Below are 24091 nucleotides of genomic sequence, written 5' to 3'. Positions count from 1 at the left end.
AGGAAACAATTAAATCGATTTGACTGACCAGATTGTAGAGAGAATCTAAAATCCTTTGAGGCCAATGACTATAATGACCTAGGAATGTGGGAGCCAAGAGCCATGAATGTCAATAATTCATTACTTTACTTATTTTTGTGCCTTGAACAACATCTAGGTCATGCTAATTTTCATTTCCACCTAGGATGAACAACCCACTTTCTAAATTATGAATTTTGTTAATGGAAAATAGAAAAGATAACAAGCTCATCAATATTTCCTTGTATCCAAATTCCACCATCACAACTGCAATATCAATCCCCATGAAGTCTACCATTAATCTTTTTATAATTCCATAACAAGCTAGCATCAAAACCTTATGCTAGCTAGTTGGAATGTGATGCCAAGATAATATCATTAGTGGTTGCATTGGCATGTTGTCCATCATGAGTGTTTGGTGGGACAATGACCATGTGCCCCCCTACCTAGCCCATCGCTAACACCCCATCTAAGGAAGATAGGTCATCATGAGCCATATATGAGGATTCTTGTTTTAGACGAGAGCTAGGAAAATAATCCCAATTGAATCTTAGTAGCCTTGCTTGATCTTTGCAACCTTGATTTGCCAGGAGATTAGCTATTTTGTTCCTTGATGCTTTAACATGTGACTTTACAATAATTGAGCTAAAAGGAAGAATATTGGAAATAGTTACAATTTTCCTTCTAAGTGCTAGCTCTTTAAAACTTTACATGATGTTGTTCCATGAATGAATTTAGTGATAATGTTTATGATTATTTGAGAATCACTTTCAAATACTACTTTATGGTAGTGTTGAGTTTGAGGAAAGTATGGGCCCTTATCTCTAACACTTTAGCTCTACGATGTTGTTGTTGTTAATAACCAAAGTACTAGAGAAAAGAAACAAGTTTTTTCTTGTGTGGCCCCATAAGAATCCATCATATCTAGCTTTCCATGGGTTTCCTTTAGAGGCCCCATCAATATTTAACTTTATGAAAAAATGAGGAGGTGGGTTCCAAGTAACAAGAATAGGAAGAGTGTTGGGTATGTGTTATATTCTTCCCACGACTAGTTCCGTGCACTGTATGTTGCGTCAGGCATAATGAGGGGTCCATAGGGGGGCAGTAGCCCCCCCTATCGGGGGGTTTGTAGGGTGGATGTAGCCCCCCTACACGAGGTTCGGCGTAGCGCCCCAAGATTTTTTTTATGCGGACCCAAGGATGGGGGGCGGACCCAAAGATGGTGGGCGAACCTACCCATGGTTTTGTGCATGGATTTTGCACATGGTTTTAACATGATGGTTTTTTTCCCATGGTATTTTGTAGATCCAGTCAAGGGAAATACGATTATGTTCTAATCCAGGGTTAATGGATTGGGGTTTATGAATGCTTCAACATATACATATATGTATTGTGACATTGAAAGGAATATAATGAAAAATCAATCTGGTAGTCCTGGTTTGGGATCCAAGGGAGATAATTTGTGTATATTTGTTTTATGTTCTCGCCATTGTATATTTTTCTATTTTAAGAATTCATTTGCTGGTAATTTTTGCATAGGGTTAAAACCTATATTTGGTATCAGAGTTGTTACGGGGATTCATTTGTTGCTATGGGGTCTTTCTCAGGCCTGTGGTAAACCCTATTCAATAGGAGATCTGCAGGATCGATTCTTGCAGTGAAAGAAGATGGCAAACACTGGAAAGATAAAGAATGAGAAATTCAATGGACAAAGTTTTGAGTTGTGGAAGCTCAATATGGAGGATCTGTTGGTGGATACAGATAAATGGATCATGGTAGATCCGAGTACTAAATTAACGATAATGTCAGCAAAACACTGGATGAAGTTGAATGTATCAGGGGAAATTATGGTGAAAGATTTGTGGGACAAGTTAGGGACTTTATACCAATCTAAGTATCTGGTGAACAAACTGTTCCTACGAAAAAAGTTGTATAACCTGAGGATGAAGGATGGAGACACAGTAACAGAGCATTTGAACGCCTTTAAAAATATGGTAAGCCAATTGTGATCTGTAGATATAAAATTTTCAGATGAAGATAAGTGCATCAATTTGTTGCGTTCTCTTCCAAATTTGTGGGATAGTTTGGTTGTTACAATATGTAGCAATACAACTACCTTGAAGTTTGATGAAATGTTCTCATAATTTCTATCAAAGGAGATGAGATCGAAAAATATGGAGAACCATAATGGAGATGCCTTATCTGTATAAGGACAGTCCCAAAAAAAAAGTCCTTGAGTGGGAGATCTAAATCTCTAGGAAAACCTGTAAAGGTGTGCTAGAAATGGGGAAAGAAAAGGCACTACAAAAAGGAATGTAGATCTAAATATCCTGAGAAAGGAAATGGATCTAATGATGCTCCTTCTGCAGAGGTGAAAACCACCTCAGATGAAGGTAGGGATGCGTACTTGGATTCTTCTTCAAGTACACATGTAGATCATGATGCATGGTTGATTGAATCAGGGGCATCCTTTCACTTCATTCCCCATAGGGAGTGGTTTTGCGAGTATGAGAAATATGATGGCAGTGATTTCTTCTTAGGGGATGACAGGAAGGCTAAAATCATCAGACGTAGAAAATTCAAAGTTAAAATTGAAAGGTGGAAGGATTATAACACTTCTTGGAGTTCTTCATACTTCTGCATTGGCTAGAAATATGATTTATGTAAGCAAGATGGATGATGCAGGTGTAGAAATAGTGTTCGAGAAATATACTTGCAAGAAAATTCAGGGAGCACTGATATTGATGCGAGGAGTTCAGATTCGAACTCTGTACAAGCTTATGGGTAGCATTGACATCGATGGGTGCAAAAATTTTGTGGTTCCTGAAAGTGGAGCAGAAAACCTAGTGGTTTCTGGAGAAAAGACCATGTTATGACATCAAAGGCTTGGACATATTGGAGAGAAGGGCCTTCAATTATTGCATGGTAATGGTATGGTAGAAGGTATGTCTAATTACTCTCTAGATTTCAATTTTTGTGAACATTGTGTATATGGGAGGCAAAACGGGTGTGTTTCCCCTCTTGTGCTAAGAGGGCGAAAGGGATATTAGAGCTTGTGTACAGTGATGTGTTTGGAATTGTGTCAGTTCCATCACTGGGTAAGTTTGTGTGCTATGTATCATTTATAGATGACTTCTCAAGGGATACATTGATATATTTCCTCAGGAAGAAATTTGAAGTCTTTGACAGGTTTAAAGAATTTAAGGCTCTAGTGGAAAATCAGACAAAGAAGAAGATCAATGTGTTGAGGATAGATAAAGGTGGAGAGATATGCAAGAATAAATTTGAAGAGTTTTGTCATAAGTATGGTATGGAATGACAAAAGACTACGCCATACACACCTCAACAAAATGGAGTTGCAAAAAGAAAAAATAGAACGTTGATGGAAAAGACAAGAAGCATTCTCAATGGTGTCGGGTTAGGACAAGAATTTTGGGTAGGGGCAGTGGAGACTGCATGTTACCTGGTTAACATATCACCTTCATCAATGTTGGAGGATAAGACTTGACATGAGGTATGGGCTCATAATAAACTCTCTCTTTCACATATGAGGGTATTTGGTTGTGATTCATATGTACATGTTCCAATGGAGAAAAGAACCAAGTTTAATAGTAAATCTGAAGGTGCATCTTTATTGGGTATAAGTATGGTTTAAAAGGTTATAAGCTCTGGAACCCATAAATAAGGAAGGTTGTGTACAACCGAGATGTGGTGTTTAGAGAGGTGAAAGATGTTATTAAACATGAAATCTTACCAAAGCAACCTAAGAAGATAGAGTTTGAGCTAAAGGAGGAAGAATCAGACTCTACAACAGAACAAGGATCAGAAGAGGAAGAGCCTCAAACTCCAATTTTGAGAAGATCAGTTCGAGAGAGAAGGCAACCAAAAAGGTATAGTCCATCTGCTTTTTGTTCAAATTTTTCTTTATCTATTACTAATGATGATCCCAAAACTGTCAGGTAGGAAATAGATTCAGAGGATGGAAAACTATAGAAATAGGCCATGGTTGATGAAATGGTATCTTCGGACAAAAATGAGGCTTGGGATCCTGTGGAGTTCCCGACTAGAAGGAAAACCATTGGAAGCAAATGGATGTTTAAGAAAAAGATGAATGCAGAAGGCAAGGTGGAGAAATACAAAGCTAGGTTAGTAGAAAAAGGTTATTCCGAGGTGCCAGGAATTGATTTTGGTGATATTTTTTCTCCTGTTGACAAGTTAGCTTCTATTAGATTACTTTTATCTATTGCTCCTACTTTTCATTTTAAGCTAGAACAGATGGATGTGAATACAACATTTCTTCATGGGGATCTAGAAGAAGAGATATACATGAAGCAATCTGAAGGCTTTACGGTGAAGGGTAAGAAAGAACTAGTATGCAGGTTAAAAAAGTCTCAATATGGATTAAAACAATCACCAAGGATGTGGTATTATAAATTTGATGCATATATACAGGGACTTGGCTTCACCAGAAGCAAAGTGGATTTCTATGTGTATTTTAAATTAATTGGTGACCGTGTTGTTTATTTGGTTTTGTATGTGGATGATATGTTGCTGATTAGAAATGACAAAGAAATTATCCAGGATTTGAAGACCCAATTGTCCTCCAAATTCGATATGAAGGATATCGGTGCTGCAAACTATATTTTGGGCATGGAAATTAAACGAGATCAAGCAAAGATGAAGCTCTAGTTAAACCAGAGGAAGAATGTCAAGGAAATATTTTAGAGGTTTAATATGTAAGATAACAAATTGGTGAAGGTTCATATTTTTGTAGGTGTAAAGTTATCTGTTGAATAGTGTCCTAAGACACAAGAACAGGAAGAGGACATGTCTCATGTTTCATATGTGAGTGTAGTCGGTAGCCTGATGTATGCAATGGTTTGTACCATACTAAACGTTGCACATGCAATGGGAGTATTGAGCAGATTTATGCTGAAACCGGGGAAGGAGCATTGGACACCAGCGGAGTGGGTTTTCAAGTATTTGTGTGGCACTAGTGATTATGGTTTTTGCTACCAATGAATACCAATATTGGACAAAGTTTTGGAAATCCGTGGTTTTGTTGATGCAGACTGGGCTGGAGATATGGATCAAAGAAGATTTACTAGTGGGTATGTGTTTAGCCTATTCATAGGTAAGAGGTAGTTTGTAGCGACACTTTCAACTACAGACGTTGAATACATGACAACCATTCATGCAAGCAAGGAAGAAGTTTGGTTGCATAGATTGTGTTCAAGTATGGGGTTGGTGCAGTGAGCTATAAGGATATAATGTGACAACCAAAGTGCAATTTTCTTGGATAAGAACCTTATTTATCATTCGAAGAAAAAGCACATTGATGTTCAGTGTCACTTTGTGAGGGATATGGTTGAGGACAAAAAAGCATTGCTGGTAAAGGTGGACACTTTGAAGAATGTTGTAGATGCATTGATGAAGTATGTGAGCACTAAGAAGTTTTCTTGTTGTAGAGAAACAATGGACGTTGCAGGGATGGACCAAGGACAAATCTCTCTTGTGACCCCCTGTGTGGAAAGAAAACAACAAGTGGGAGAATGTTGAATATGTGTTATATTCCTTCCACGACTAGCCCCATGTGTTGTACGTTGCACTGGGCGTAGTGAGTTGGTCACAGGGGAGGCGACTTCCCTCCTTGTTAGGGGGTTTTTAGGGGGGCAGTAGCCCCCGACATGAGGTTCGAGGCAACACCCCGATATGTTTTTTATGCAAATCCAATAATAGTTGGGGAGACCCAAGGATGGGGGGCAAACCCAAAGATGGTGGACAAACCTACTCATGGTTTTGTGCATGTTTTTTGCACATGATTTTGGGCATGATGGTTTTCTACCCATGGTATTTTGTAGATCTGATCAAGGGAACTAAGATTATGTTCTAATATAGGGTTAATGGATTGGGGTTTATGAATGCTTCAACATGTATATATATGTATTGTAACATTAAAAGGAATATAATGAAAAATCAATCTAGTAGTCCCAGTTTTGGGATCCAGGGGAAAATATTTGTGTATATTTGTTTTATGTTCTTGCCATTGTTTGTTTGTAATTTTTAAGAATTTGTTTGCAGGTAATTTATGTACAAGGTTAAAATCTATAAGGAGGACTTAGAGAGGAGGGTCATTGAGCCAACTGTGGAAATGTGAGAAGCTCCCATGCATTGAGAATACTAGCTTCTATCCTTGGCTTGCTAGTCTTGATATGACCAATTATGGGAGGCTATCATCTCTCGGATACTATCTTTGATTTTGACCTAAATAGAATCCTCGATAAGCGAGAAATTTTGAAAAATGTGGCAGTTTCATTCTTTCCATATCACCCAAAGAGTAAAGCCTATAAGAAGCATTCAAATTCAATTGAGTATGGGATTTGTGAAGGTTGTTCACTCTAAGTTCTTTATAGAGACAATAGTGCTTTGATTAAAGGGATGCTCTAGATCTTCATATTCATATTTTTACTCTAAATGACATTAAGAGGGACCACATATCCTCTTTTAAGTAGTTTTTCCCAAGTGAGTTTTTCCTTGGACCAGAATCCACAAAAGGAAAGAGATAGTTGGATATATATTCAAACCCTAGATGTGTTTCTAGATTTCCTCTTTAGGATTATTTTGCGTCTTGGCCTCTATATGATAAGCTTCCGTGATGGTAACGGAGCCACTAGACCTGTGACCCCATCTAATCTTGTTTGACTCTTGAGATAAGGGGATGGCTCAATGGTGAAGGTCATGCCAAAAAGATTGTCATTTTCTTCCTTTTGGCTATGGATGCCAAGAGTCTTGAGGGAGTCATTGCCTCCATTGTCTATGATGGTTGTGAGGAGTCCAATAATCTGCCACCTTGTGCTTGTCAATAGCTTTCAAATACATTAACATTGATAGGCATCCCTATTTTGAAAATGGGGTGCCAGAGGAAAGGTTCTTTTAATGGTACTGCTAATTTGGTATGGCTAGGATTTAAGATGTTAAGAATATTTTTTCGTCCTTTAATGAAAGGTTTTAATTACATCAACCTATGTTTGATGTGATTTATGGAAGATTAATTACATAGGCATTAGGGTAAGAAAGTTGTTAGCCATATATCCTACCTCTATCCACTTGATTTCTATTTACATTGTGCTACTAGTGGCATGCTCCTTCCTGCTTCCTTAGGTAATGGCAACTATTAGACTACTTTGGTTGGGTAGTGGCAGTGTTTATATAGTTAGACTTTAATATTAAACAAATAATTCCATGTGGAAATAACGTTCACATGGAAGAGAGTGCAGAGTTAATGGTTGTTGTGACCACATTCTCTTCATTTTTCCACAAGGAGGATTGTAGGAAAATAGATATTGGATCAAAAGTGCTCATAATTTGATATCTTAGAGTAATAGCACATTAATAATTAATAAATTTATAATCATGATTATAAAACCCTAATTATAGATGAAGTGAGGTGAAGAATAATTAATTAATTAATTAATTAATGTTAGAAACATAATATGTGATCCTCCAATTTATAATAGAATATTTAACTAACGTGAACATTTAAATATGTTTATCTAAAACTAAACCTTTCAATCACAATATTTGAAATTTATTTATCATTAATTAACTAAAACTAAACCTTTTAACCAAAATATCTTGTTATCATCACGTATTAACATTTTCTAAACATTTACAATATTCATGATCACATCAAAAATCACATTTTATAATTGAAATTAAATAAGATATATAACATCTATATTAAACAAGAGCCACATGAGCCACATGGTGGCAATGTCTTGTTTTTTGCATATTGCCACCAAATGACTTTTGTTCACACATAATTATTGTTATGACAATTTCTTTAATGTCCACAATAGTTTCGAGAATTCATGCATATTGTTGAGGGTAGTGTGAGTAGACTAATGTAGTGTATGCAAGCAAATGAAACTACACTAAATTTTAAGAGTGAAACACATTACTTCCTAGCCCAGTAATAAAAGCATTATTCTTTGAACTTACCACAGTGATAAAAACATTATTTTTTAAACTTACCACAAATATTATATGCTTTAATATCAAAACTTAATTATTGCCTGGATTGGAAGAGATTAGTGTAGAAAATAAATATTTTTAAGGGCATGGAAAAATTTACACCAAATATTATCACAACACTTAAATAACATTAAAAACTATTGAGAAAATACAACTATGCAAATCATTAAAAAAAAAATCACACATTTTCTCAATTAAATTATATTATATACTTTTACAGATTAATAAAATTAAATTATTACAAATAAATAAATATAACATTAATATTATATTAACTTTTTCATATATAAAAATAATATTATTAAATTAATTATTTAAAATTAATAAAATATATATAAAACAATATAATTCCATCCTCACCTTAATATCTTAAAAATTAAAAAAAATAAAATCCCTCACAATTTTGAGCTTTGCACTAATTAGGAAGATCCTCACAAACTCATTTAGAAAATTACAAAATGGAATCTTGAAGAAATACATGAAAAGTCATGTGAAGAGTGATCCCATTTCTCATAATGGACTTATGCAACTTACAAGAGATTTAATTAATGATTAATCCTAGCAAAATGTATGGTCCTAAAACCACCTCATTTGCAACCCCAACATCAATCATTCATGAGTATTGTTTTTGGATTTTATTTTTTAATTTACTACAAAATTGAGCATTCAAAAGTGCTTGTCTAATTCACAAAATATTGATGTGTTCGACAATCATTTTATTTTATTGTTGGTCATTGCGTTAGAAAAATAAAAAAAGCACCCAAAGAAACATAGTCTATTGAAGTGGAGGAATTGTATGGATAGTCAAAATTGATTGGAATCTGGGTAAAAATAATTCAAATTTTTTTTGTAGAGGTAGTGTTTGAATAGTATTTTTGATAGTGAAAATGAATTCAGCATCATCAAAAACGTCTAAATCACCTAAAATTTTGAAATTTAACAATTATAATTTAGATATAAAAAATATTCACAAGATTTTTTTTAAATATAACCTAAATTTCCATAACTTTTCGAGCAATTCCTCCTGCTGGTTAAAGTGCGGCGAAAGATCCGACGCCACGGGGAATACGACAAGGCATAATTATCAAAGAGGTGAAGGTGCGAAACCCCATTATGGAAGACGATCATACAGAGGAAGGAAACTCTGGAGTTAGCGGAGAGCTCCAGACCTACAACCAACATTGATATACAAAACTCCATTACAGACCTTTTGTGTAGTAATCCATTAAACTATATAAGAAGATACCAGTGTGCCGAGACTCACCATCGTTTGCAAGAAAGCCCACTAGAACAAAACCAAGCTGTGAGAACCACAAACTGTTGAAGGATGTAACGAATTAATCAGACCACCAGTCTTTACTCGAAACATACGTTCAGATATAGAAGAAGTTGCAGCAGAATCACTAGCAAAGTTTAGGGTTTCGGTTCTGCGGTTGCAGAGCCATGCACTGAAAGGCGAGGTATCGAATGAGACTGCAAATAGACGAGAAGGCAGTAACAGTGATAAGATTTAATTACCCGTTAGTCTTTCATTTTCAACCCAAAAAAACAGGATAATATATTATCAGATAAATTATTGGACAGTTATATACAAATCAATATTCAACAGAATGTATATGATCTGAGGCTTTCTAATCACAATATGAGGGGATGTGGTGTGTTCTAAGTCATCACCAACAGTCCAGGAAAGATGATCATTGAATGGAGAGACATAATATTCAAAATTTCTGAAACACCTGTCAAACAAAAGTCATATTATCAAAACATACAGTGCAGTCCATATGCCATATTCCCTCAATAGACAGGAGAAAAACTAAATAAATGACATATAAACAAAATTTTACAAAAAGAGCAAGGACAGAAAACTAGAGATTTAACCAAGAAATAGGAAATCCCCCATATCAAAGATGTTTTGTTCCCAAGTGATCTTCAAGTACCATTTGCCGATCGACCCCAATAAGCCTTTCTTGGACAATCTGTTAGCTTCTTTGTTCAGATTCCTTCCAATATGCTGAATTGTGGAGCCGCCGTGGAGCCGCCATAGAATTTCAATCCTTTCCAGCCATCCTTGTAGCATGGGATTATTTATGGAGGCCTTCCCCATGACCTGATCAATGATAATCTTCAAATCTCCATAAATATGCAAATAGGGATTATCAAGGAATTTGTTGAACCATAGGAGTCCCCAAAGAGCTAAAGCTTCTGCTTTGGTGTTGGCACTGCAACCTCCATTCCAATAGACTTTGTAAGATAAATCAACAGTCATAACAATCCAAAAGCTACATGCACAAGAATTCCTTTGAGCTGACCCATCAAAAAACCCCATAGGGTACATGAATTGTATATTGATTTGCTTGTGTGCACTTATATTAGTGCATGGGGATTGAGTAGAATATATTGAAAGATTAGTGGTGATTCTTTCTACAACCAAAAAGAAATTGCCTAGGGAGTTTTGGAAAATGTCCCTATTTCTCCAGTTCCAGATGGCCTAGAAAAGGAAAAGTGGGATGGCTCTTCAGGAAGATTTTTGTGCACTCCACCATTTTAGTGAGTCATGATGCAGTTATGGTGGAAGTACGGGAAGCCAATGAGGGAAGATATATTTTTCCATACCTGAACAGTATATTGGCAATGAAGAAAGATGTGGTTGTTGTTCTCGACATCACTTTTGCAAATAGTGCACATCCCTGGACTGTGCCATTTCCTTTTCTGCAGATTCTCCCATACAAGATTTATGTTATGGTAGACTAACCATGTGAAGAGGATAACTTTAATTGGAATTTTTGTTTTCCAAAAAGCATATAAAATTTGGTGCTCCCCTTGTCTAGCGACCAAGTTGGAAAGAGTAGAGTATGTGTCAACAACAAGATGTTATCAGATGCCATCTTTCCCGACCATAGTCAACAACAAGATGTTATCAGATGCCATCTTTCCCGACCATATAATTATGTCCTATGATCTTGTGTAGCAAATGTCGAGGTGCTTCATTGCAGATATTGTCTGATTCCACTCCAGATCCATTTGTCCAAAGAACCCCAGTTCCTGAGCTTTTTTCCATATAGGAAGCGGTCCTTGCCAATCGTTTATGACTTGTCCCCAGAAGTATATGCCACGTCCATTAAGATGGTGGGTAATCCTCTTAGAGATGGAGAATTCATTTCCAACACCCAAGATTGGGTCAATGTCGATGAGAATGTGGCTGCCCGATTTAAACTTCCATGCAAGATGGTGAATAAATATTTTTTCAATTTTTAGGAAGCTAAGCCAGATAGTCGATCCCTGTTTGATGCCAATGGTGCCCTTCCTATACCAAAAACTGAAATCTTTATCCTTAAGATACTTGTGTTGAATGATCTTGCTCCATGTGCTAGAGTCAAATAAGCCCCTCCAAAGGGATTTTATCAGCAGTGATCTGCCAAAACAATGGAGGTCCATGATTCTCCAACCACCTATACCCTTAGGGAAAGTGATGTTGGACAATTTGGTCAAGTGGTATTTTTTCCCTTTGTGGCTTCCCCTCAGATGAAGTTAGCCATTAAGCGGTTTAGAACGTTTATGATGGATGCATGTATATGAAATAGGTGAGCCCAATAAACCCCCATCCGTGACAACATTTCTTGGGTGAGAATAACCCATTCCCCTAAAGACAGGCATCTAAACTCCCACCCAAAAATCTTTTTGAAGAAACGATCAGCAAGCCATTGCCAGTGAGCAATTTTGTAGCAAGAAGGTTTGATACGATAACCAAGATATTTTAAACCGATCAACAAGCCATTGCCGGTGAGCAATTTTGTAGCAAGAAGGTTTGATACGATAACCAAATATTTTAAACCATTTTGTATTGGCATTGCCTCAATACCACATAAACCTTTGATACCTTTGATATATGAAATAATCTCCAAGTCAGATTGTCCATGATATAAGACAGAGTTATTAACATCCATGTATAAACCAGAAGCATTAGCAAATCCACTAAAAATGCGAAAGAGAAATAACCAAGAAAAACAACAGAGCATACCCATGATGAGAATGTCTTCAACAAAGAGATATGAGAAATGCTGATGTTATTTCCCATCTTCAATGGCTGAAATTGGTCGTCCAGGACTGCTTTTTAAATATGCAAACTTAAACTATCCATTACTAAGATGAATAGAAGAGCGCAGAGTGAACATCCCGGTTAGTCTAACCATGTAAATGAATCTGGAACCATCGACTAAGGGCATGTAGGTAATCCTACATTGCTTGATCGCATGTCAACCAGTTGCCGAGAATCGCTGGGAAGATATAAATGTCTTAATTGTTCTATCCATGCGACAGTTACAAGGTTCGATACAATGCATCTCCCTTTTCGTTCTGGTTTCGAAAACGAGCACGAACAACAACAAACAACTCTATTCCAGTAGATGGTTTCGCGAACAAGCACGGAAAACACAAGGCAACTCTACATTCCATGGCTCATCACATTCCAACGTGATAAGAAGACAACGCAGACAACCAATCTGTTGGTCAGAGTAAACATTTGTGTATATGTGGTTTCCATGAAACACTTGAGATAGAGATTGTCAAAATTAAAAAACAACGCGGGGATGTAGCTCACATGGTAGAGCGCTCGCTTTGCATGCGAGAGGTACAGGGTTTGATATCTTGCATCTCCATTTTCGGTGTCTGCCCAGAATGCCCCGGCTCAAAATATTGAATACAAACAATCTCTCTATTGGGAGAGCGTCAGATTAATACATAATATATCAGATTTTGAATGAAAATCTTACTTTACATATTGTAAACAATATATTTCAGATCAAGTGTCTTTCTCCATTTTCGGTGTCTGCCCAGCATGCCCCGGCTCAAAAATTGAATACAAACAATCTCTCTATTGGGAGAGCGTCAGATTAATACATAATATATCAGATTTTGAATGAAAATTTTTCTTTACATATTGTAAACAATATATTTCAGATCAATTGTCCTTTATTTTAAAAATGGTATTTTAAATTTTAATGATATTTAATTGTTTGATTGTTAAGGTTTGATTTGTGGTTTGAGATATCAGATTCTAAATGAAAATCTTACTTTACATATTTCAGATCAATTGTTTTTTATTTTAAAAATGGTATTTTAAATTTTAATGGTATTTAATTGTTTGTTTGTTTGTTTGTTAAGGTTTGATTTGTGGTTTGAGGAGCCGCCACTTATGGGCATTTAATCTGTCAAAAGTCACTTGGGGATCACATCCACTCTGGGTCACACTAGCCCTAAGCTAACTCAATATTTTAGCATTTCTCTAGCCCAATAACTCGATTTTCTCAATATTTTAGCATTCTCTTAACTCGATTTTTTAACATGTCTCTTCCCAGTACTCAATTTTTTAACATATCTCTTCCCCAGGTCATTTTACTAACAAAACCTTTACTAGACCAATTGTGCTAGTAAAACTTTAACTATTTAAATGAAAATTTTATTTTACATATTTAAATGAAAATTTTATTTTGCATATCATAAACAATATATGAATATATTTCACACATATAAATCATTACATTTCCTTAATATAATCTATCTTGTTTTTTCCTCTCAAAAAAAAATATTTCATATATATAAAATAGGAAAAGAAAAAATCTTTTTCGAAACAACACTAACGATGGAATAATTAGTAACGATAAATATGGATTTTTAATATTAAAGCTTCCATAAGTTCTATGGAACAAGATGTTAGTTAAGAAGAGAAGAATCTTAGATGATTAAAAAGTTTTAAGTGGACAACTAATTTAAATCAAAAGAATGGGAGCTAACCATTTATTTCATTACAAATAATTGTTTTCATTATAGTCCATAAGTAAATAATTGTAATTTTGAGTATATTAATTTTATTTAAAAAAAAAGAAAACAACGAAAGAAGACGAATGACAAATTATATAAAATGATTTTTATTAGAAAAAGTTAATTTTATTTTGAATTTCCTCTCAAGATAGTATGACATTTGTGAAAGAAGCGTATGACGCATATACAGTGCCGTCGCAGTGAACAATAAATAAAGGGTACATATTACTAATGGAAAGCCAACTACTATTCAGAGAAATTAATTAGAGAAATTAATTTGAATTAATAGTTAGGGATCCGTGGCGCAATGGTAGCGCGTCTGACTCCAGATCAGAAGGTTGCGTGTTCGATTCACGTCGGGTTCAGTCTTTTCTATGCTGCAATTTCAGGGTCAACTTACGCCAAAGTTCCTTAACCACCTTTCATGGTTTATTTACGTGGGCGTGCAGTTAGTATTTTTTTTTGCCCAAAACTTAATTATATCAAATTTATTACGATGTTGCAATTTTCAGGGTCAACTTACGCCAAAGTTCCTTAACCACCTTTCATGGTTTATTTACGTGGGCGTGCAGTTAGTATTTTTTGCCCAACACTTAATTACATCAAATTTATTAACATTTCTATCTTTTGCAATTTTCAGGGTCAACTTACGCCAAAGTTCCTTAACCACCTTTCATGGTATATTTACGTGGGCGTACAGTTAGTATTTTTTGCCCAAAACTTAATTATATCAAATTTATTAACATTTCTATCTTTATGGTTATTATTCTTATTGCATTCTAGTATAATTAATCATTTTTTATAGCGATTGTATATTTAATTGAATCGATTATGTATGATAAGATTTTATAATTGTTTTCTTCGTTTGAGGTGGTTCAAGTGGCGATGATCGTAAAATGAAATCTCACCGAATTGGATCTTGGGTTCAAATCTTGTGCTACCCTCCCCCTTATCAAGGTGAATAATGGACATGTGAACTTACAAACCTACAAAAAAAAATAAAAAAAATTATAATTGTTTTATTAAAATTTAAATGATTATGGCTATAACTTTGTAATATATGTTTAGTTGTCTTAAGAATGGTAAGTGTAAGGGTTAGGTTTTAGTGAACATGAATTAGTAGAATTATCTTATTTTTGGAGTTTGGACAGAATCTTAATAACCACAAAGAGGTTTATGCAATACTATAAGGAATCAAGTAATCAATTTTATTTAGTATCCACAAATGAATTATCATGGGTAACTCAAAACTCATTACCAAACACTTTAAATTGGATCTTTCCACCACACTTCAAGTTAAATTCAATATTCAAAAGGATTCATAGAAGTCTAGGTTCTTGGAGTTTGGACACAACCTTTCATAACCAAGGAAAGGGTTATGCAGTGCAATAAGGAATCAAGCAAGTCACTTTACTTAGTACAAATTAATAGTTGTAGGTGACTCAAAACTCATAATCAAACCCCTTTATTTAGATCCTTCCCCCTAGATTTCAACTTCAATTCGATACTCAAAAGGATTTAGAGAAGTCTAGGTTCCATTGAGGAATTCTAACCAATTCATGTTCTAAGGCTAATAACACCAAGGCAGATTCTTTAGTTGACCTTGTCATTCACAATGTAGAGGGAACATTAAGTATCAATGATCGAGAGTTTCACTCCCCCATTCCTTGAGCTTGAAGGCACTTGGTCATCGATGTGGGAATCACTTGGCGGTGCTTGGGGTCATGCCTTGGTCTATGTCGACAGATGACATGGTGGCTCTTCAATATATCTAAGTTATGAAATAGTTTGGTTCTATCATCCCTTACTCAGTTGTTATGGCGTTGTACATTCTAAGTCACGGAAAATTAAGGAGGTAGTTCATTGTGATGGTACGAAAGATAGTAAACATGATGTAGCCCCTTCTTTTGGTTTTCGTCGTAGCTCCACTTAAGCATCAAACTTAGGATTCTACAAAGGTGGTGCTTGCAAATTTTGAATGGACGATGTATTTTCTTTTCTTGGCATGAAAGGCCCAACAATTGCGCAAATACAAATTTTGGTATTTAGAATTGCAAGGATTATGCAGCTTGTGGGGATTTATGTGGATTGCAAATGGAAGGTGGTGGCACATGCCCACGTTGGGCAATGGAAAATTCCTTATTTCCCCTCCTCTAATATCTCAAAATTTCGAGACAACACGACTCATCTATAATTGGATTACCATCAATTGGTAGCACATAGTGGAATTACTAATTGAACAAAGGCAACAAATCCAAGGGGTAGAGGATGAAATAGGTAACTTAAGGAGTCAAATAGAGAAAATGAAGCAAATTGATATGTAGGGTACTTTATTCTCTCCTTCCTCTTCCAACTTTGTATGATTTACTCTCTTCATCCTTCTTGACTTAAATGTAGATGCTCCACTTCTGGACTAAACACTCATAGGGTATGCTCAACAATCCCCCATCTCTTTAGGTAACATGCAAGTGAAATTTTGTTTAATTTGGGATATGTATTTTAGAGTTTACACAATAAGACCTTTTCTTATAGATCAATTGTCAACACCATAGGTGGTCCAACCTATCTTTTAGCTAAATATTTAGCCACGAAGTTGAAGCCCCTGGTTGGCATTATGGAGTCCTTTGTCAAAGACTCCTCATCGTTTGTCAATGAGTTGAGGGACATGAAATTTGATTTTGGAGACAGTCTTGTCAGTTTTGATGTAGTTTCCCTATACACTAACATCCCCATTAAGGAATCCATTGATGTCACCTTTCACCTCACTGATCCCAACGCTGCTAAATTTGTTGAGATTTGCCTCACTTCTACTTTTTTCTATTTTGAAGGTGAGTTCTATGAGCAAACATGTGGTGTGGCCATGGACTCCCCCCCGTCTCCTATCATTGCTAACATGTTTATGGAAGACTTTGAATCCAAGGCTTTATCCTCAACTATATTTAAGCCTAAGCTTTGGAAAAGATTTGTTGATGACAACTACGCCATATGACTGCATAGGCCTAATAAGTTAGATCTCTTTTTCCAGCATCTTAATAATCAGTCTAAATCCATAAAGTTTACCATGGAGAAAGAAGTTGATGGTTTCCTTCCTTTCCTTGATGTCCTCATTTCAAGGAAAGTTGATGGCTCTTTCTCCCATCAGGTGTTTCGAAAGAAAACTCATACTGAGCAGTATCTTCATGCCAATTCCCATCATTTTCCTGCTCAGAAGATAGGTGTTCTCAACACATTAGCCACTCGTGCACTAAGGATTTCTGATGAAGACCACCTTTCTAAAGAGAAATCCCATCTCCTTAATGTTTTTGTTAATAATGGATATAGTAGGCAGCAGGGTCTTAAAGCTTTCCTCAAAGCTAGTAAAGGTCCTAAGATTAAGAAAGACCCCATTGATCGTAATTCAGGAGTTCACCTCCCCTTCATCCAAGGGACGTAGACAAGATTGCGAGAATCCTGAAGAAGCATAATGTTCCCTCAACCTTTAGACCCCTCAACACCATTAGAAGTTCCTTAAAATATGTTAAAGACCATGTGAACCCTATGGATATGAAAGGTGTTTATGTCATCTTGTGTTCTTGTGGAACCTCATACATTGGTGAAACTGGTTGGTCTATTAATCAGAGGATTAAGGAACACGCTGTTGATATCAAGCACGGGAGGACCCGCTCTTCAGCTTTGGCGGAACATGCAGAGAAGACCAATCATCATATATGCATTGAGGAGGCTAAGGTTATTGCGAAGATTTCTCATTTTCATCACCATAAGTTTAGGGAAGCCATTGAAATTGAGAGGAGGTCCAGTAATCTTAATAGGGATGACGGATGGAGAATTAGTAGTTGTTGGATTCCTGCCCTTTCTTCTTAGTTTTTTCTCCTTCTTTGTCGAGGATTTTTGTCTCATTTCTTTTTTTTTCTCCTTGTTTGTGTTTCCTTCTCATTTCTCCATGTAGGATTTGTTAATCCTCCTTTGTTTCCATTCTTCCTCTTTATTTTATTTTTAATCTTGATTCATTATTAAAGATTATTTTGAGTATTTTGTTTCCATTGTTTTAATAACTTCCCCTAGCCTTGATTTATAAATTAGTATTTTGTTTCCATTGTTTTAATAACTTCCCCTAGCCTCGATTTATAAATTTGTTTTATATATATATATATATATATATATATATATATAATTTATAACTAAAAGTTTATATTCTCATCTTTAATCTTTTATAATTAGATAAAAAATAATGTCAATAATGATTTATATCATTTAATTTTATTATTATATTAAATAAATATATTATTTATTTATTTGATTTATTATTATTAATCTAAAAAAATATTTTATTCCTCCTTTGTCTTAAGATGTTATATTTTATGGTATTTCTCATCTGAATAATGTTTATTATATTAGTCTCTTCCTTAAATTATGAGTTTGTTATAATCCTCTATATATATTTATGTATATCTTATTCCTAGTCAAATCTAAAGTTATTTTTATGATTTTATTTTATATATATTTTAAATTATTTAGTTATAAAAAAATAATTATTTAAATTAATTAGTTTAAAATTAAATAAAAAATTATCAGTATTATTAAAAATAATTTAAATTATTTATATATATATATATATATATATATATATATTTCCCTTTTCCTCTCCTAGTCAAATATAGTCGTTTCCTTATAGCTTTTAGGATGACCTGTCTTCCTATTTAACCTGTTGCTTTGATCTGATTCTTCATCTTGTCTAGTCCTGAAAATGAGTCATACTTGTTGGTTCCAAAAGCGTCGACCAAAATCTTCCAATATAATTTCTTCCGCAAATGTTTTAAATATGCAAGATATAGATCACAAAAGCTTGAATTCGAATATTATTTAAATGTTATACTATACAAAAGACAAATCTTTATTATACAAATGAAAATCTTTAACTAGCCATTAAAATTATATATACTATTGATAATCTACCATGTTTCCAAACTTATATTTTAATTAATATAAAACTTTTTAATTATATATATATAATTATAATTATAATTTAATGAATTTGTATTACACTTAACAAATATATATAATTTTTCCAAATGTATTTGTATTACACTTAGCAAAACTCTTTTCATAGAGTAAATATCGAAAATATCTTATTTTTAACCGATGGTATTCTTTTAAAGAAAAAAAAAAACCCTTAAACTTTGATATTCATGTATTTAAACTTTGCTTTCATATTCATATATTTAAATTTTGAAGTTTTAACTAAACTTTCATATTCATGTATTTAAACTTTGCTTTCATATTCATATATTTAAATTTTGAAGTTTTAATTAAAATGCCATTTTGATCTTAAGGGGACAATGTTTTTAAGTTTTGGAGAATTATAAAGGTAAGGTTAATTGTCAAAATTACATTTAAAACTAGAGGAGAAAAGTAGTTTAAAATTATATTTAAAACTGGAGGGGTAGAGTATGTATACCTTCGTAGATTTAACAGTCAAATTATTGGACAGAGTTAGGTCTCTTGTCTCACAAACAAAAAAATCTCATACACCAATTTAATATAATTTGAAATAACCTTAAAATTAAATAATAATAATAATATTCAATTACATATTAAAATTTCCCATAAAATAAATAAAGATATAAATGGTAACATCAAGAAATACGTGAGTGTTGGTTGCAATTGCATTATTGATGTATAGTTGCTCTCGCCTTAGATAATTGTTCGTCATACGCGACGTAACGGAGGATAGCGCTTTGGATCCCATTTAATAGCTATTAATAATGGATGATTTCTTATTAAATGAGGACGATACCTTAATTCATAGTTTGCTTTGTAGGATTATCTTTTGAGCTTTTGTGAGTGGAATCATGTTCGAAATTTAGGAGAGATGTCCAATTCTATGTTTAATTGATTTGATATCTTTTTAGAATTTAGAATTAAATAATTTTAATAATTTTTTTAAAGTTAGGTGAGATTATATTTTTATTTTAATTAAGCTGAAAATTAAATTAATAATTTCACATCAAAAAAATATTTTAATAAAATATTTTATCATAATTATCAAAATTTTATAGACAAATAATTTTAATAATTATAATATATATATTTATATAAATTTTTATATATAATTTTTTTTCAGAAGAAAAAACTGTATAGTATTTCTATTATATTCAAAAAGGATCAGTATATACATATGAGCAAGATTATATCCCCAGCATAGTATCCTAATCAGAAAGTATTTTCAGTTTTACATCATTTTTGTTTATAAGACAAGTATTATATATATATATATATATATATATTAAATAATAAATGTGTATATTATTATTTTAATATTTAAATTCTACTAAGCACAAACTATTATTATTATAAAATATATATTATCATCTCCTTTACTGCCCAAAATCTGGTCATGCAAATTGTGATTCGTTTGCGTCCTGCATTATCGATAATAAAAATCTGGCCCATGAAAAATCTGTGCTGCGGTGAACTGGTTGATGCCTAATTGCTCCTTTTAAAATGGAGTAGTCTTTAAAAATAGGTTAAAACTTAGAACAAAGTTTTATAAATATAGTTTAGAATTTTAACTTTTTGCATAATTTCTATAAAAAAAATTAATTTTTAATAGAACTTCAATTAAATTTAAAGTTAAATTATTTGAAAACACAAAATAATTTGAACGCTGTTTATTTTGATTTTTAATTATATAAATTTATTAAATGATATTTTTAATTTATTAAATGATATTTTTTTCCCCATAATTCGTTACTAAATTTTGTCCTAAATCAATTAGTGGTTTATTACACTTGCAAATTTGAACTATGAATACACTTGGTGTTCAACTATTTCACACAATAGGCTTGGATGATAACAAGGTCACAAACTAGCTTTACGAATTGTACGTTTCACTTATAAGTTTTACGTGGCGGTGTTGGGTTTCATGACCTTGGTTCTATACATGCAACATGTAACCAACTCAAGAGTGTTTATTTAGATATATTTAAATCTATATATTTATTGTTATTGTCTGTAAATGTTTTCACAATGATTTGATATGATTATAAAATTAAGGGGTTCATTATCAAATAATAATTAGCATGTTAATTATCACATGACAACAAGAAACATGATTTATAAAATGAATTTTGGTTATTCAAGCTTAGGTATGTAGGTTTAGGAAATGGAACGTGGGCATGTTTTCTTCCATGTAAAATTTATTTATTGGAGTTTGCATGTAGGTGCTCTTGTTGTCATTGCTCATAAGCATAGATAGGTATGTAAGTTTTTTTTAAGAATTTGAACATGCTTTAGGTTTTCTTGTTGTAGGTTTTTGTTAGGCACGTAGGTTTTCTAGTTGTCATTAATTATCAATATTCATCCACCATAGTTTAAGTGTTCATTTTAACTAATATCAATTAGTATGGTTTTCTTGAGGGGGTAATATTGTATAGTTGTATTGAGATTAGCTAGTCGAACCTTGACTACACAATAAAATTTTAAAATTTTGATTATTTAGTAGTTTGTGTAAGCTTAGTCTAATTTGTAACTATGATGTCTCACTACTAATAATGATTTTACTCTTTGTATATCTAAATTGATATGTTACCCACCTGGTTTACCTATTTATTATTGTTGAACCTTACCCACATGGTTTACCTATTTATTATTGTTGAACCTTACCCACCTGGTTTACCTATTTATTATTGTTGAACCTTTTGTTGAACTAGACTTTATTCCTTATATCTCTAAAATTCATATATTTATTGTTGAATATGTTTACTTTTTTATTTATGTGGTTATTCCTATAATCTTATTCCCTAAATATTGGTTTTATTCCTTGCATCTTTAAATTTATTTGTTTATTAATGAACTTATCTATTTTTTTATATGATTTTACTCTTTCCATTTTAAAATTTATATATTTATCATTCCTTGTTTATCAATTGTCAGGGTAATGTTCCACAAATCAACAATTATTACAAGATCAAGATTTCTAATTAAAAGAGAGATTGTTTCTCTACAAGGATTCATATCAACATGATTAGTGAATAAAGGATTGTATGTGAATGGGCTTATGCATGTGAGCTTACGAAAGTAATTGTGGACATGTTCTCCTCACTATAACATCTATTTGCAGATGTTTGCACACCTGCGGGTTCTCTTGTTGTCGTTTCACATAAGCGCTTTCATTTTCATTGCACATTCGCCTAGACAGTCCAATAAGATATCTTCCACAAGCTTGAGCAAGCTAGTATATTCTTATCACCCATGTAAGTATTAAATGATTATACTAGTTATCAATGGTTTGTATTAAAATGTGGTTTCCTTGAGTGGTAGTATTTTAAACACAATGAAATTACAAGTCTTAACCTTGAATAAATGATAAAATTTTGAAATTTTGAAACTTTGATGAGGGATTATTTTATGTTTTGTATGATTTTAGTTCTTTGTTATCATAATGAACAAGTGCTACATGTTGAAGAATGTGTAACTATGGTCGGTCTTCATAATTATTATTGTATTTGAGAAGAACACAATTATTGTTTTTTTATAACATGTTCTTCATGTTTTTGATATGGTCAAAATTGTATTTTTGTAAAGAAGAAAAATATTATTTTATTTTTAATTACAAGTGGCTCCACATGTGCTAAATCGACCTTTCTAGATGGTCAACTTGGTTTGCCTAGAAACTCACTCATTCATATCAGATCAACCCTTCTAGATGGTCAAGTTAGTTTGCCTAGAAAGGCACCCATTCAGATCTCATGATAGCTATATAAAAAGCTCCATTTTTCCTCCTTGAAATATAATTCAATCACGCATACATTACCCATCTATTCTCCTATGCGAAGTGGTCCAAGATCTACTCATTATTCTTGTGATCTAAAGTCTATTGATGTGAGATCTACTCATTACTCTTGTGATCTGAAGTCTGGTGGTCCGATATCTGCTCATTATTCTTGTGATCTGAAGTCTGGTGGTCCAAGATCTGCTCATTATTCTTGTGATCTGAAGTTTGGTGGTTCGAGTTTTTCTTCTTATTCATGTTCATATTTGAAATTTGATTTGCTTGTCGAGATCTAACTCAAATATGTGTCCAGACCGAGATCTAAGTCACTTCAGGACTGTGATTTGGTCCAAGTTTGTGCATCCTCAAATCTATATCCTATTTGAACTCTAGGCCTTAGAGGGAAGATATATGAGCTTTGTTTCTATGATATGGTGAGAGGACCAACCTCTCGTTGGTGATCTTGTTGGATATTATGTAGCAGACATTGTGGAGGAGATCATAACACTTGTGGAAGCCATCTTGTGATCAATATTATACATGTATTGATGTATTGTTGAAGGATCTCTCTAAGGAAATGTTTGATTGGTTTTTCCCCTCATGGGGCTTTGCCTTGGCCTGTGACCTAAATATTGGTATCTCTCGTTTTTGTGCAGTGTGATCTCTACTTTGTTATCACATTTATTGGTTGAATTTCTAATGTATAATTGCTTGATGAAAATTGACTAAGTTAAAATAATGGTAAATAATGTCACAAGTAATGATTTGTAGATCAGAAATGGTTTTTAAACATGGTATCAGAGCATCCATAGTTCTTTGGGCTTGTGAATAGTTCCATGGTAGTTTTCCATGGAAGGTGGATAATTCAAACCTCATGATGGTAGTTTATGAAAAGATGTTGAATGAGGCTTGCAACACAAGATTAAGAGGAGGATCAAATCACTATGGTTTGCACTGCTTCAAAGGCATAAAAGACTTCTCATTCTATACTCTACACAACCACTAGAGTTTATAGATCCAAGGAGGTATTTTTGAGAGATTCATTGTAAGTTGTGATTGGATCAGATCTAATGTGGGTAAGAAGCCACTTTTATTTTTCAAATCCTGTCTTATTCTACTTAAGTTTCTTCATGATCTAGATATGTAGTTATATATGATCCACAATAGTGATCAAATTATTTGTGGTTACATTGCGGATCTGTGTGATCTATGTTTTATATATTAACTTAGAGTGAGGGCTTGACCTTTGCTTGAAAACTCAATCATTTAATATGTGTTATAAATATTGACTCAGAGTGAGGAGCTCGACCTTCGCTGTTGTTGCATGTTTTTGGCAAACTATAGCATGTAAATCCATCTAGTAAAGATGAAATATGTGTTGAATTCATGGGAGAAAAGCATGCAGATCCAGCAATTAGAGACTCAATATGTGTTGAATTCTTGGGAGAAAAG

At 33.5% G+C, this 24091-nt stretch overlaps 1 non-coding gene across 1 annotated transcript; it reads left to right on the top strand.

Moving 5' to 3' along the window:
• The first annotated feature begins 14162 nt into the window (after window positions 1-14162).
• On the top strand, window positions 14163-14234 carry TRNAW-CCA (transfer RNA tryptophan (anticodon CCA)). The gene has a single exon. It is a non-coding gene; the product is annotated as a tRNA-Trp (tRNA).
• The last annotated feature ends 9857 nt before the right edge of the window (window positions 14235-24091 follow it).

The sequence above is a fragment of the Pinus tabuliformis genome, chromosome 1_1 (genome assembly GCF_031772625.1).
Source record: "Pinus tabuliformis cultivar Carrire ecotype Pingquan chromosome 1_1, CPIR1, whole genome shotgun sequence".
Taxonomy (NCBI): Eukaryota; Viridiplantae; Streptophyta; class Pinopsida; order Pinales; family Pinaceae; genus Pinus; species Pinus tabuliformis.
Note: the sequence above shows the minus strand (reverse complement) of the source record. Positions and strands in the feature narration are given on the sequence as shown.